Source organism: Pinus tabuliformis, chromosome 3_1 (genome assembly GCF_031772625.1).
Source record: "Pinus tabuliformis cultivar Carrire ecotype Pingquan chromosome 3_1, CPIR1, whole genome shotgun sequence".
Taxonomy (NCBI): domain Eukaryota; kingdom Viridiplantae; phylum Streptophyta; class Pinopsida; order Pinales; family Pinaceae; genus Pinus; species Pinus tabuliformis.
In genome coordinates this window covers 186003424-186018121 of record NC_142301.1, presented here as the reverse complement: position 1 = coordinate 186018121, position 14698 = coordinate 186003424, and positions in this window count along the sequence as shown.

The window sequence follows — 14698 nt, the reverse complement described above, 5'->3', positions numbered from 1 at the left end:
AGCAAGATTTAATCCGGACAAGGAAGACCTCACCTGGGCGCCAGTCTGGATAAGAATGTACTCTCTTCTAGATGAATACTGGGATGAAGACATTCTCAAAGACATAGGAAATGGATTAGGGGAATACATAAAAGCAGCAGAAGAAACAAAAATGCGTAGATACACTTCCTACGCTCGCATCTGCGTCTTTATGCGCCTGGACAAAGCCCTGCCAGAATCGATAAGTCTCTCTCACCGTGACAATGAATGGATTCAACCCTTGGATTATGAACATGTCCCTTTTCGATGCAGAAAATGCCATGCTCTCGGGCATCTATTCAGGGACTGTCCCCTAAATGCCAAAGCTAATGCTCCTGAACCCTATGACTCCTTGACCCAGGATGGCTTCACCAAAGCTCCTAGCCGCAAGCGAATGCACAAAAAACCTTCAACCGGGAAAAAGCCCCAGCAAGAAAAAGCTCCCAACCCTGCTCTGACGAATAGCTTTGAAATTCTAGCTCAGACCTCGGAAGAGCAAATCTAGTTCTCCAAGCCCAGCTCCGTTCCCCCTTCCTCCTCCTCCCAGCCTCCTTTCTCAGCCTCCCACTCTGATCATCAAACCCCTAAAGTTGCACTGGCGAACCCCAAGGAAGGTCGAAAGGAACTAGCAGAAAAAGAAAATGAAATGGACGTAGATGGAACTCCAGACCCCCTCCAAATCTTAGATATTTACACCAAAGGAAACAGCCAGGTGCAACAGATGGATGAAGAACTATAAAGTATAGATCTGAATGGACTAGACATTTTAGAACTAGAAGTAGCATGCAAAAAGAAGGCTTTCGACAGTATCCCTGAGCTTCAACTCAACAAACTGGAAGTGGTCATCTCAAGGGCTTACCAGCAGCAACAGCTAGGCATCTAGCCAGGAAGTCTATGGGATGGAGGCCTTCCCCCAAAAGACTCCAAAAAGAGGGGAAGAAAAACTGATCTCCAGCGAACAATAACTAGGAAAAATCCTGGTGGACTCAGGCAGGTATGCTAAATTGACAAAGTACTATAAACCCTCTACAAATAGTGAATCATGAAGCTCATATCATGGAACCTAAGGGGGCTCAACAGCCTAGGAAAACTTAGAATGCTAAAAAACATGATAAAAATGGAAAAGCCGCAACTATGCTTTCTCTAGGAAACCAAGTGTAACAGCTCTACACTAGGTAGTATTCTCTCTAAAGCATGGCTAGGTTGTCAATTGGTGGCAGTGGATGCATCTGGAGAATCAGGGGGGCTTGCCATTGCATGGAACACACAAGTGCTTACTCTCTCTAATTTCCACGCCTCTCACCACCTCATCCAAGCTGCCTTCCACATTTTAGGCACCAATATTCATGGAAACCTCTCAAATGTCTATTTCCCACAGGAAGCAGGAAACAAAATAGCTCTTCTCAACACCATAGAAGCTCTGAATAACAATAGGAGGAATCATCTTTGGATTATTGGAGGGGATTTCAACATGATCACTAAGTTGGAGGAAAAGATTGGGGGAAGAAACATATTGGAACAGGAAAACACCCATTTCAAAGACTTCATCCAGAACACCTCTCTTATAGATTTACATTTCTGCAATGGCATTTTTACTTGGAGCAATCGAAGAGCAGGAAAGCATCAAATCACTTCCAAATTGGATCGTTTCCTCATATCAGATAATTCGGTTCACTTAGGAGGAGACAACACAACTTCCATTCTTCCCCACTAAGGCTCGGATCACTGGCCAATTGCCCTCCAGTGGCAACGACCAGGCAACTCCATCAGAAGACCCTTTCGCTTCGAAGAGTTCTAGCTCACTCATCCATCTTTCAAAGACTTTGTAAAAACAACTTGGATAACCTTCACTCTGCCTGAAGGCTCCAAGATGTTCCAGTTCCAACAGAAACTCAAATATTTAAAAAGCCATCTAAAATGGTGGAACAGTGAGACCTTTGGAGACATCTTCAAGGCACAACATTATTTAAATAAGGAAATGGTGGAACTCCAACAAAAAATAAGCACAGAGGGTCACACTGAGGGAACCCTGGAGCAGGAGCAGCGCATCCACAACCAGCTGGAGGAGAGGAGAAAGCAGGAGGAGATATACTGGAAGCAAAAGTCCAGGATCAGATGGCTGAAAGAGGGTGAATGAAACACCAAATTCTTCCATCGAACCATGGTTCAATGAAGAATGCACAATAACATCCCTTTCATTCAAAAACAAGGAGGGGAAAAAGCAGAACAACATGAGGAAATTGAGGAGGAGTTCCTTCATCACTTCAAGCAAGTTCATCTAGAGCCCAATGCAGACAGGCGACCTGCTATAGATAGAATTACACATAATGTGCCAAAGTTAATCACGGAGGAACATAATGAACTTCTCCTCTGCCCTATCCTTACTCAAGAGGTGGATACGACCATGTCACAGCTCAAGGATGGAAAAGCCCCTGGCCCGGACGGCTTCACCACAACTTTCTTTCACGCTTTCTGGGAGCTGATAAAAGAGGAGGTATGGAAAGTTGTAGAGGAGTCAAGAGCTGCTTCCCTCACTCAATTCTACCTTCATTGCCCTTATACCAAAAGAGGCAGATTCAATCACCCCGGACAAATTCAGGCCAATTACTCTTTGCAATGTCATATACAAAGTCATCTCCAAAGTAATCGCCAACAGGTTAAATCCCCTCTTGCCACTACTCATCTCTCCGGAACAATCAAGATATGTGGAGGGGAGACAGATAATGGATGGCATTATCCTCTCACATGAGATCATACACTCCCTAAAGCAGTCCAAAGAGGCAGGTATGATTCTAAAACTTGATCTTTCTAAAGCTTTTGATAAGCTCAGTTGGACCTACATACATCAAATGCTAATTTTCTTTGGATTCTGCCCCATGTGGATCCGATGGATCATGAGTCTCATTTCCTCCTCTTTCTTCTCTATTCTCATGAACGGGATCCCTTCACGCCCCTTCAAACCATCCTGTGGAATTAGGCAAGGTGATCCCCTCTCCCCGTCCTCTTTGTTTTAATGGCTAAAGGCTTAGGTCGTCACATTAAACAAGCCCTCCTCTCTCAGCGGCTAAAAGGTCTCTCCATCCACCTCTCCCCAACCATATCCCATCAGCAGTTTGTTGATGACACCATGCTCTTTGGTTACCCTTCTATCCAGGAAGCCTCCTGCTTTAAAGCCTTGCTCAATGAATTCTCTGAAGCCTCCGGAATCAGCATCAATAGCTCCAAATGGTAGATCTTTTTCTTTCACACCCCTTCTGTCGTTAAGACAGCTGTTGCTCGAATCTTGGGTTTCCCCATTGCATCTCTCCCCTCTCATTACCTTGGAGCCCCCCTTTCTGCGTCTGCCATAAAGCACTCCTCCTGGCATTCTCTCATTGAGAAGCTCGATTCCCGGCTCAACCTCTGGATGCACAGAGCTCTGAACTTGGCCAGTCGTGTAGTGCTCATAAAGTTAGTTCTTCAGGCAATGCCACTATACTTATTCTCAATCCTAGCGGTGCCAAAATGGGTTCTAAAAAGAATTAGGGCTGTTCAGCGAGGTTTCCTATGGGGAAACACGGCAACAAATCACAAATGGGCCCTGGTAAAATGGATCACTATCTGCACGCCCAAAGAAAAAGGGGGCATTGGTCTTAGAGACCCTGAGCATAGCAACACTATCATGAGTGAAAAAATCTGGTGGCAATGGCTCTCTAACCTAGAAAAACTTTAGGCCACAATCTGGACAGCCAAATACGCCAATCACAGACCCGAGGAGGAGCTCATCAGGTTCACTCCCAATGACAAAGGCTCGCTAATTTGGAATGCGGCCAAACAACACTTCCAGCTGATACAGCAGCATAGTTTCTGGGAAGTAAGAAATGACAGAAATGCACGATTCTGGACAGATGCTTGGAACCAAATGCCATAGCTCAGTCGTATTCTTAATCCACCTCCGAACTTCATTGGGGAGGAGCAGCAACAAGATAAGATTCGGCATTATTGGACCCCGGAGACAGAGCAAGGCTTCAGGAAATGGAAACAGGGCAACCAGTTAATCACAATTGAAAATCACCAAATCGTTGAGGAGCTGGAAAGGGAGATGCGTAAAAGAAGCATCAGACTTGACGAAGGCAGAGACATTCTATGATGGGGGTATCAAACTAAAGGAGCCTTCACTACATCTGAGGTCTACAAAATCATAAGCAATAACCCTGCTCCCCCTGACCCAATTTGGAGCAAAATTTGGGGGTTAGGATCATGGCCCAAAGTCTCCTACTTCCTTTGGTTGGTGGGACATCAGAGAATCCTCACATGGGATAAACTCAGGCGCAGAAATTTTCATGGCCCTTCCATCTGTTTTAATTGCAATTCCCATGAGGAAACTCTCCAACACCTCCTGGACTCCTGCACCTTAGCCAATCAACTATGGGAAAAGGCTAGCTTCAGATGTCAAAGAAGATGCAGACTAGAGGGCGATATCACCAACTCTTTATGTCATTGGCAACAGAATCCTTACAAAAGTGAAATTATCAACCATTTATGGAACATAATCCTATGGTTCCTCCTATGGAGCATATGGAAGGAAAGGAACAAATGCATATTGAAAGATCAGCGATCTTCGATAGATAGTATCTGGAGTACGCTTTGTGGGAATCTCAAAGAGACGCTGTTGCTCCGCTCATGGACTGAGAAGGACTTTCCGACTCTAGACAATGAGAAAGCCATTTTATAAAACTGGCAAATGCATCTTCCTCAAGGACTTCACAATAACAACCCTTCTAATGGCAGCAACCTTAAAAAAGTCTCCTGGACTGCCCCCCCAAAGCACACCTTCAAGCTTAACTTTTATGGGGCCTCAAAAGGAAATCTTGGAATTGCAGGCTTTGGCGGAATTGTAAGGAATCACGAAGGCACACCCCTACTGCTCTACTTTGGGAACATCGGGTGGGGTACCAATAACTCAGCTGAGTTAGAGGGGCTCTGGAAAGGACTCCTTCTCGCTTGGAAACACAATTTCCAACCCTTGGAAGTGGAAGGAGACTCCCAGATTCTTACAAATATGGCCAAGAATATCCTAAATGGATCTCATGCAAGGAAAATAGCTACCAGTTGGAGGCTCGAAGCGAGACTGGAAGCCTTAGAGCAAGCGCTCCACAGCAACAGGGCAATCACCTTTAATCACATAAAAAGGGAAGGCAACAATATCGTTGACCTCCTGGCCAATATAGGGGTGGAAAATGAGAATACTCTACTCACAGGGAAACTGGATATCATATCAAATCATGATCAAGCATAGGAATGCACTCGTCTGCTCCAAAGAGATGCGACTCCCCCGGATGCGGGTGACATCTTGGATGGGACGTGCGTTTAATTGTGGCCACATGCCAGCCATGCGTCGTTGCAAGGGAAACACATGGGCGCAGGCCTGTCTTTGGCCGTGAGGGAATCAAATGTTTGATATTCTCCAGAAACGCTTAAATGCTCAGTCCGGCACTTCACCTTGCATGGAGGTCACAGTAATGGCGAACGGGTTTCGAGGTTGAGACAGCTATGTCAAAAGCAATGGGGGGTTGGATCTCACTACGCTGGTTCAGGGTATGTTCATGGTTCATCCCTAGGGTATGTTTATGCAACCCCTGGAGCTGCGAGCAGCTCCAAGAGGCTATCTTTCTGTCTGGGTCAATTCACCGTCGGTCTATGGTATCCCCTGGTCTGGTTTGTTCCTCAATTACGCACTGTGTATCCTCCATCCGGACCCTGCAATTATGTTCAAGTCTAGACTACGTATGCTCAGCCATCGCAGCACCTCCCGTGGGGGGTCTTCTTGCCTTCCTGCAGAAGCTTCCTATCCCCATTGCTACCGTTGCAATTGTCATCATTCCCTTGATGCCCACCCCCTTCAGACCAGTCAATTCCTGGACTCAAGTGCTTCTGATTCTGCTTCAATGCCCGCCTTCAGCTCTGCCATTTTCAACTTCAATAGTTCTATGAACCGCCCCAGGATCAGTGCCCATGTCTCGGTTCTCTTCATCGAAGCCTCACAGGACGGCAGCGACTCTCTTGATGATCGCTGGAAGCGGCCTACGGACGGTTCGGAGACAATCATGGAAACGCCTGCGGCTACACGAGAGGATGTCTCAAATCGCCCTCTAGCTAAGAAGGAGATGATCAGCACAGGTAGACGCTAACATGGAAACTGCTCCCACTGCAGTGGAGGTGGAGAAATACGGGTGGTGTCGGGTGGTTGAGGAGGAACCAGATGAATAGCGGCGCCATCATTCAAGGTCTCTGTGGCACTTCTGTTTAGCCTTTCAGCCTCTCCAACTGCTCTGTTTATTTTTAGTCTGAAGTTTTTGTTATGTCGACAAACTGTCTTTGTGTGGGTCTTGGGTACCGGGCTCTTGTTCTTTGGGTGGGATGTGTCTGTTTTCCCCTGCGCAGGATTATCCTGATATTCTGCTGGCGCCCCTGCGAGGGCTGGTTTATTTTTGGTCTGGTTATGTTCTCGGACATTGTAGTCTCAGTTGTTCCAAGCTGCCATTATAGGCATCTGGTTCTTTCTGTCTTGAAATGATGTAACCGAATTCTGTTTATGTATATAATAAATTAGTTTTAACTAGAAAATGAAATATTATACCTAAATATAAAAAGCCTTTATATTATAAACCCCAAATGTTATAAACCCTAGCACAACCACATTAGTAAGTGGGGTTGATATAAATTGTAATGTAATATAACATTGCGGCAATGTTTTTCACATTGTGACGTACAATACAAGTTTGTCATAGTGCGACAATATTTGTCAAATCACGACATTTGTCACACAACTTTACCATAAATCTTAAGATTAATGTTATTGTGTTAATAATATTAAATGTTAATAATTTTTAAAAAAATATTGTGATTAATAACATATACCATATTAATATTTGTATTATTAAACATTAGTCAAACATAATCATACATAGTAATTTTCTAATGTTGGATTGTGATAATGGATAAATTGCAGTGTTTGACCAATTTTGTAATGTCTCATTGCAACATTAATTAAATTACAATGTACTATAACATTGCGACAAAGTTTTTCATATTGTGATGTTGGTTAGATTTTTGTATCATTAGTCAACTTTATTAATATTAATATTTCTATTCTTAAACATCTTTAAAATTCGATTGTGATTGGCCAAGGATGAGCTTAGCTGGCTAAGGTTGATAATGTTTGACTTTGGTTAACCATCGTTGACTATAATTGAAGATGGTTGAGTTACATTGACTCAAGATGACTATGAGTGAACTATGTTCACTATTATTAAATATGGTAAAAATAGGGTTGACAAATTTTGATCATAGTTAACTATTTAAACATTGTTAATAAAGGTTGAATTTGTGTGACTACATTTAACTAATGTGTTTGACTATATTTAACTATTAATATTAATAAATAATAATAATAACCAATTATCTTTAACCAAAGTTGAAGAATATTAGCTATTAAACATAGGCAAACATAGTCAACCATATTAGTAAATGAATGTGTTTTGAACCATATTAATATTAATACTAGTAATGTTTTTTAAACATTCACTATGGGGAGCATGTCTTAACCATGTTGATATACCATTATGACCATGGTTCATGATGGTTGACTATGATTTACCATGGTTGAACTTGGTTGAACATATTCAACCATGATTTTCCATATTCAACCATTGTTCATCACAATTGGCCATGGTTAATCATAATTGCAAATTCAAGCAGAGAGACCTTGATTGTGATTGATGAAAGTCAACCATGGTTAATCATTGTTGATCATCATTGACCATATACAACCACAAATGACCTTATTTAACCATGGTTGATCATGGTTGACCATTATTGACCATGGTTAACCATGGTCAATCATGATCAATCAATGTCAATCATCGCTAACCATGATCAACCATCTTCAACTATGGTTAATCAATGTTTGTGGTCAACCATGATCAACGGTGGTAATATTTGGTCAACCATAGTCAAGCTTGAACATTCTATACTCTACCAACTTGTAATGGCCAACTATACCCAATAATGATAAGAACGGTTGGATTGTTAATATTAATATTATAGAAATTAATAAATATTAAGTATTAAAATTAATTAATGTTAATATTAATATTAATGAGACTTAAAGTGAAAATATTAATACTGATAGAAAATGATCAACCAAAATTTCTATGTTATATATTTGTTATTAATATTACACAAATATTAATATTAATATTAGTGAGATTTAATGTAAAAATATTACTTATAATAACCAATAATAATGTTATTAAACATTACTATACTACCCTAATGTTATTATAAACTTAAAATAATTCTATTGTATTATTATTGAACCTAAACCTAATATTATAATTATTAAACTTAAAACTAATTTTACTAATATTAAATATAAACCTAATATTATTATTATTATTATTAAACTTGATTAATCACATTGTAAGAATTTGGTCGACATTTCGAACCAACTAATGTGGTTCATTCTTGTCCTAAGGATGAACCACATTAATTGGTTCAAAACGTTGACCCAATCCTTACAATGTGATTAATCCGAAAGACTATTCTCTACATCATAAATCACAAAAATCTAAAATCTAACATTATAAATCTAATATTAAAATTGATAATTTAATATTATAAATCTTTTATTAAACCTAATATTAATATTAAGCTTACTATTATTAAACCTTTTGTTAAACATAATATTATTAAACTTTTCTTAAACGTAACATTATTAAGTCTCAATTTAATATTAAAACCCTAAACCTAAAATGATTAAACTTAATACTAAAAAAATAATATCAAAACCTAAAACGTTATGTTATAAACTAAGATTACTTTATCTTATAAACAAAATAAAAATAATATTATACTATGTAATATTAAACTTAAAGAATGAACCTAAAAATATTCTATTATATTATAAATCTAAACCTAAAAACATTAAACCCTAAAAAATTAAACGTAAAAATATGACATTATATTATAAACCTAAATCTCATGTCCCACATAATTAAAACATTATCAACTAAGATCTATGTGTTATATAACTAGCAATTGTCCCAAAAGGTACAAAGAGAGGCCAATAGGATTATTAAATTGGAATTGTTGAATTTTTCTAGAAGAGTTAATTGGTTTGTGGAAAACCTTGTTTTCTTGGACTGGATCATTGTGCAATTACTTTTCTTTAGATGTTTTGTTTATATCTATTTTACAAGGAACACATTGAATGTCTTATTTCATTTTAGAGTAAGTTAATTACCCAAAATCAAGAGGTTAAGTTAATTACCCAAAATCAAGAAACCTCTATAGATGACCAAGCATATATGAAGCTTGCTAGTGACCAAGGCAATAACCACCGTGGCTATCCCTTACCAATATATTTCATTGAAAACCATAATTTAGAAAGTCAAAACATAATATTAGAAAACACGTTGATATATTGTTATTAAAAAGTTGATTCCATTAGAAACCATGATACCTTCATGATTGTGATCTCACGCTTGCTTGAAGACGACCATGCCTGAAGACGACCATCTAAACATGAACACGCATGCTCACCTGAAGACAACCATGCCTGAAGACGACCACATAAACATGAACACACATGCTTGAAAGGAGGAACAACACACCAGACACTTTTCAGATCAACTAATGAAGTATTATAAATTCTTGAAAATTTTGGAAGAGTTTATAGTGATGGTTTTGATCTTGTTGGAGACTGGTTCATAGCACATGTTATTGTGTTAATAATATTTGACTAAATTAAATGTCACACAACGAGAATCAATCATTATTTGCATACATAATGAAACACCATGGAAAATTATGCAGTGTGGTCAAAAAAGAACAGCATGCAGTTTTCAATAAAAAATTTGTTTTATATTATCTGCATACAAGAAATGATCCAATGGGTGCAGCAAGACCTCTACAAAAACTTTAAATAGAAAATTTGGGTCAACTAGCATGCGGTTACATAAAGCAGTGCTTCCTCGAATGGTTATCCCTAGAGGCCACGCCGCTTCGTATACAATCGAATCAGAATATAGCTGAGAAAAAAGGCATCATTATGCTAGTAATAAAGGTAAAATAAATTCAAGTATCACAAATATAATATTAAGCATGATTTAAACACACGAGCATACTTGTAAATCCAAGTATCTAGAAAGGAGCAATTGGCGTAAACCAGTAGCTTTGGCAACTTCTACCATATCAGATGGAAGAACAGCCCCTCGAGCCTATGCCTTTTCGAATACTTCCTCTGCATTTAAAATGGGTCCAAATTCATCTTCACCATCATTCCCACCTTGATCACCCTCATTGTCCCTACAACCACCTTTTCCCCCTTATCCTCCTCTAAATTTTCCATTGTCATTCCCTCCAAAGCATCCTCCTTCACCACCATTATCAGCATTTGAACCATCCTCTTTAATATCTGCATCGTTTCGTATTCTTGAATGAGCTAGGCTTAGATATCCTCCAACCATTTTCAAATGAGCAGTGACAACTTCAGGATCTTTAACTGATTCAGAATCAAAATCCATCTCGCATTCAACCCTGAAAGGCCTACCTGCCTTAAATCTTCCTATTGGAAAGTTTATAATTAACTCTATTGTATTTTTCTCTCCTCTACAACGATTAAATCTTTCGGTTCCAAATATGAGGGGCCTTTGAATTTCAAAACTGAGGGCATTTGAAACTCCATTTTTGCTTGAATTTCCAAATTTAGCTTGACTTGTAAAAAGTGAAAGGCTTGCAACCTCCATGCAAGTACTAAAAAGACAGCTAGGCATATTTAAACTCCACAATATGAAATAATGGGGAAATGAAAAAGAAAGACAATCCACCACTCTGAATATCACAATTTATTCCAAACTCTTAGCCTCCTCGAAGTCTATAATTCTAGACCTTAAGCTAGGGGTGAAATTTATTTGAGCACCAACTTCAATAGCCTTGAAGTGTTTCGTTGGAGTACACAAGATTTACAAGGGCCCTATCATACCGCCAGAGACAGCTTCTCCCGAAAAGGAATACAACGAATCCGAATTTGGCCTTGTGAAATAAATGCACGAATACACCTGCAACTCGACACTCAACTCTGACTAGAAAAATAAGAGATTTGATGCGCATAAAGTCACTGACTATCTCGTGTCAACTCGAAAGCATTGAAATCATTGAACAAAATGATGCGTGATACTATAATTTAAATGTGCAGATTAGTTGCGCTTCGCTTCCTCTCAAACAACCTGAAATTCAGGATTTTGCCTAAAATGAGACATTCAAATCCAAAATTTGAGAAATCGTCTATTAGTTAAGTTCAAATACGATAATGAATGACCCATGCAGCTATAGAGCTTAAAAGCACAAATTTCTTATTTTTCATTATTTAAAACTTCAATGATCCCAAAAAGTAAAGCTCAAGGAAAAAACTACTAGATGTCTCAGGAATGATGTGGAGAGAAGAATTGGACCTCTCTTATGGAGAATCACTCCAAAATGCTTTCCACCTTGGAGAGTTTGAAGGCGCATGGTAGGGCACAACTCACTGCCTATCAAAATCAAACCATGCTTTACACAATTGTTTCCGAAGGATGGAAAATGAAGTTGGGAAGGCCACAGATTTGATCGATCGCTTGCTAACGCCGCAGCATTGCCTCGATTGTCTCCTCTGCAAGCCCAGCCTCTCAAGGCAAATCAGAGAATGGAAGTCAAATTTCGAAAAGCTCTTTACAGAGCTTCAAACCGACATTTCTATGTCTTAGAATGCTCGGGGGATTCCAGGCTCGCTAATTTGGAATGCAGCAAAACAGCACAGAGCAATGATACAACAACACAGTTTTTGGGAGATAAGAGATGGTGGCACTTCCTAATTTTGGGTTGATTCTTGGCAACAACGACCCAAACTATTAGAAGCCATCCCTCCCCAAAATCATGAGGAACATGCTATTCATCAGAATGAAAAATTCTCTCAGCACTGGACTCAACATATCAATCATGGATGACTGTCCACGATCATATTGATTCATGTCAAATGAATTATTGATCAAATTCCACAAATTCGATTGGGGACGTACGTGGTGACTTACCTTGACGAAGTAACAACAAAAGAGGAGTAACATCATCGAAGGGAGTAACAGCACCTGATGAGTAACAACATCGGGGGAGTAACAACGCCCGAGGAGTAACAACACCACTTGAACACTTAGTCGAAATCACGATGGAGTAACAACATCGAAGGAGTAACAACACCTAAGGAGTAACAACACCAGAGTACTTAGACGAAATTTTCATCAACATGGAGTAACAACACTAGAGGAGTAATAGCACCAGAGTACTTAGACGAAATTGCCATGGAGTAATAGCACTAGAGTACTTAGATGAAAAATAGAGGGCCAATAGTACCCCATTTGCAACACCTTATGACCTGTCCGCTTATCTGCAAAATGTCCCCTGCAAGGGCCATCATGAGCAGCTTTCAGGACATCATAGATGTCATCCTCACTTATGCAACATAGGATTTGTTAGTCAGGTCCCGTGTAAAAGAGATATCCTTTTATCCATGAATAATGAGCACTATGATGGATAATCTTTCATTGTTCTTTGTAAGGTAAGCATTGAGGAACTTTTCCTATAGAAAGATAGCAATATTTGCATACCACAGATTGTGAGTAGAAATTGCAAACACATTTTCATATGGAAAACTATCCTCTATATGGGTACCTTTATTACTAGTGTCCATCCTAGACAAGAAATCTGCAACCACATTATATTTCCCTGACTTATCTACAATGGTAATATCAAATTCTTGAATTAACAACAACCATCTTGTAATATGACCAGGGGTTATTGGTTTATTTATCAAATACCTGATATTTTTATGATCAGTGTACACGAAAGTAGTATACCCTGTAACATAATGTTGAAATTTATTAAAAGCATAAATAACAACCAAGAACTCTTTTTCAGTTACCATATAGTTCAGTTCAGCAGGGGTCAAGTTGTTGCTGACATAATAGATTGCATATGGTTTCTTATCGTCCTGTTGCCCCAGGACTGCCCCTACTGTTGTTTGAGAAGCATATCTAGAGATGTGAAATGGGAACTTCCAATGAGGACCTCGTAATATCAGAGCTTTACAAACTAGCTCTTTGATTTCTTTAAAGGCTGCTTCACATTCATCTGTCCTCACAAACTCTGCATCTTTAGGTAGCAATTGAAAAAGTGGGAATGTTGTCTTAGAAAAATTCTCTATAAACGCCTGTAATAGCCAGCATAACCAATAAATATATGTAAATGTGTTGGTGTCTTAGGAGTAGGAAAAATCAATATTACCTCTACCTTAGCAGGATGAACCTAAATTCCTGCAGTTGAAAGCAGGTGTCCCAACACTATTCCTTCCTCCATCATCATATGACACTTTATTGTATTGAGAGAAACATGTGTCTGTATACATCTTTTAAGTACTTTCTCTAAGTTTTCTATACCTTCTTCAAAATAATCCCCATATGGGGTGAAGTCATCCATGTAGATTTCAACACTATCATTGATTAGATCAGAAAAAATTCCTACTATTGCCCTTTGAAAGGTAGCAGGTGCATTACAGAGACCAAATGGGAGGACTCGGTAGGCAAAGGTCCCCCAAGGACATGTGAAGGTGGTTTTATCCTGATCCTCAAGAGCTATTTGTATCTAGTTGTATCCACTGAATCCATCTAGAAAGGAGAAAAAATTCTTTCCAGCTAATGTATCAAGGACCTGGTCAATAAAGGGTAGGGGAAAATGATCTTTTAAAGTTTCCCTACCCTTTATTGACTAGGTCCTTGATACATTCGCTGGAAATAATTTTTTCTCCTTTCTAGATGGATTCAGTGAATACAACTAGATACAAATAGCTCCTGAGGATCAGGATAAAACCATCTTCACATGTCCTTGGGGGAACTTTGCCTACCGAGTCTTCCCATTTGGTCTCTGTAATGCACCTGCTACCTTTCAAAGGGCAATAGTAGGAATATTTTCTGATCTAATCAGTGATAGTGTTGAAATCTACATGGATGACCTCACCCCATATGGGGATTATTTTGAAGAAGGTCTAGAAAAATTAGAGAAAGTACTTAAAAGATGTATACAAACACATGTTTCTCTCAATACAATAAAATGTCATATGATGATGGAGGAAGGAATAGTGTTGGGACACCTGCTTTCAACTGCAGGAATTTAGGTTCATCCTGCTAAGGTATAGGTAATATTTAATTTTCCTACTCCTAAGACACCAACACATGTACATATATTTATTGCTTATGCTGGCTATTACAGGCGTTTATAGAGAATTTTTCTAAGAAAACATTCCCACTTTTTCAATTGCTACCTAAAGATGGAGAGTTTGTGAGGACAGATGAATGTGAAGCAGCCTTTAAAGAAATCAAAGAGCTAGTTTGTAAAGCTCTGATATTACGAGGTCCTGATTGGAAGCTCCCATTTCGCATCTCTAGAGATGCTTCTCAAACAAAAGTAGGGGCAGTCCTGGGGCAACAGAACGATAAGAAACCATATGCAATCTATTATGTCAGCAACAACTTGACTCCTGCTGAACTGAACTATATGGTAACTGAAAAAGAGTTCTTGGTTGTTATTTATGTTGTTAATAAATTTCAACATT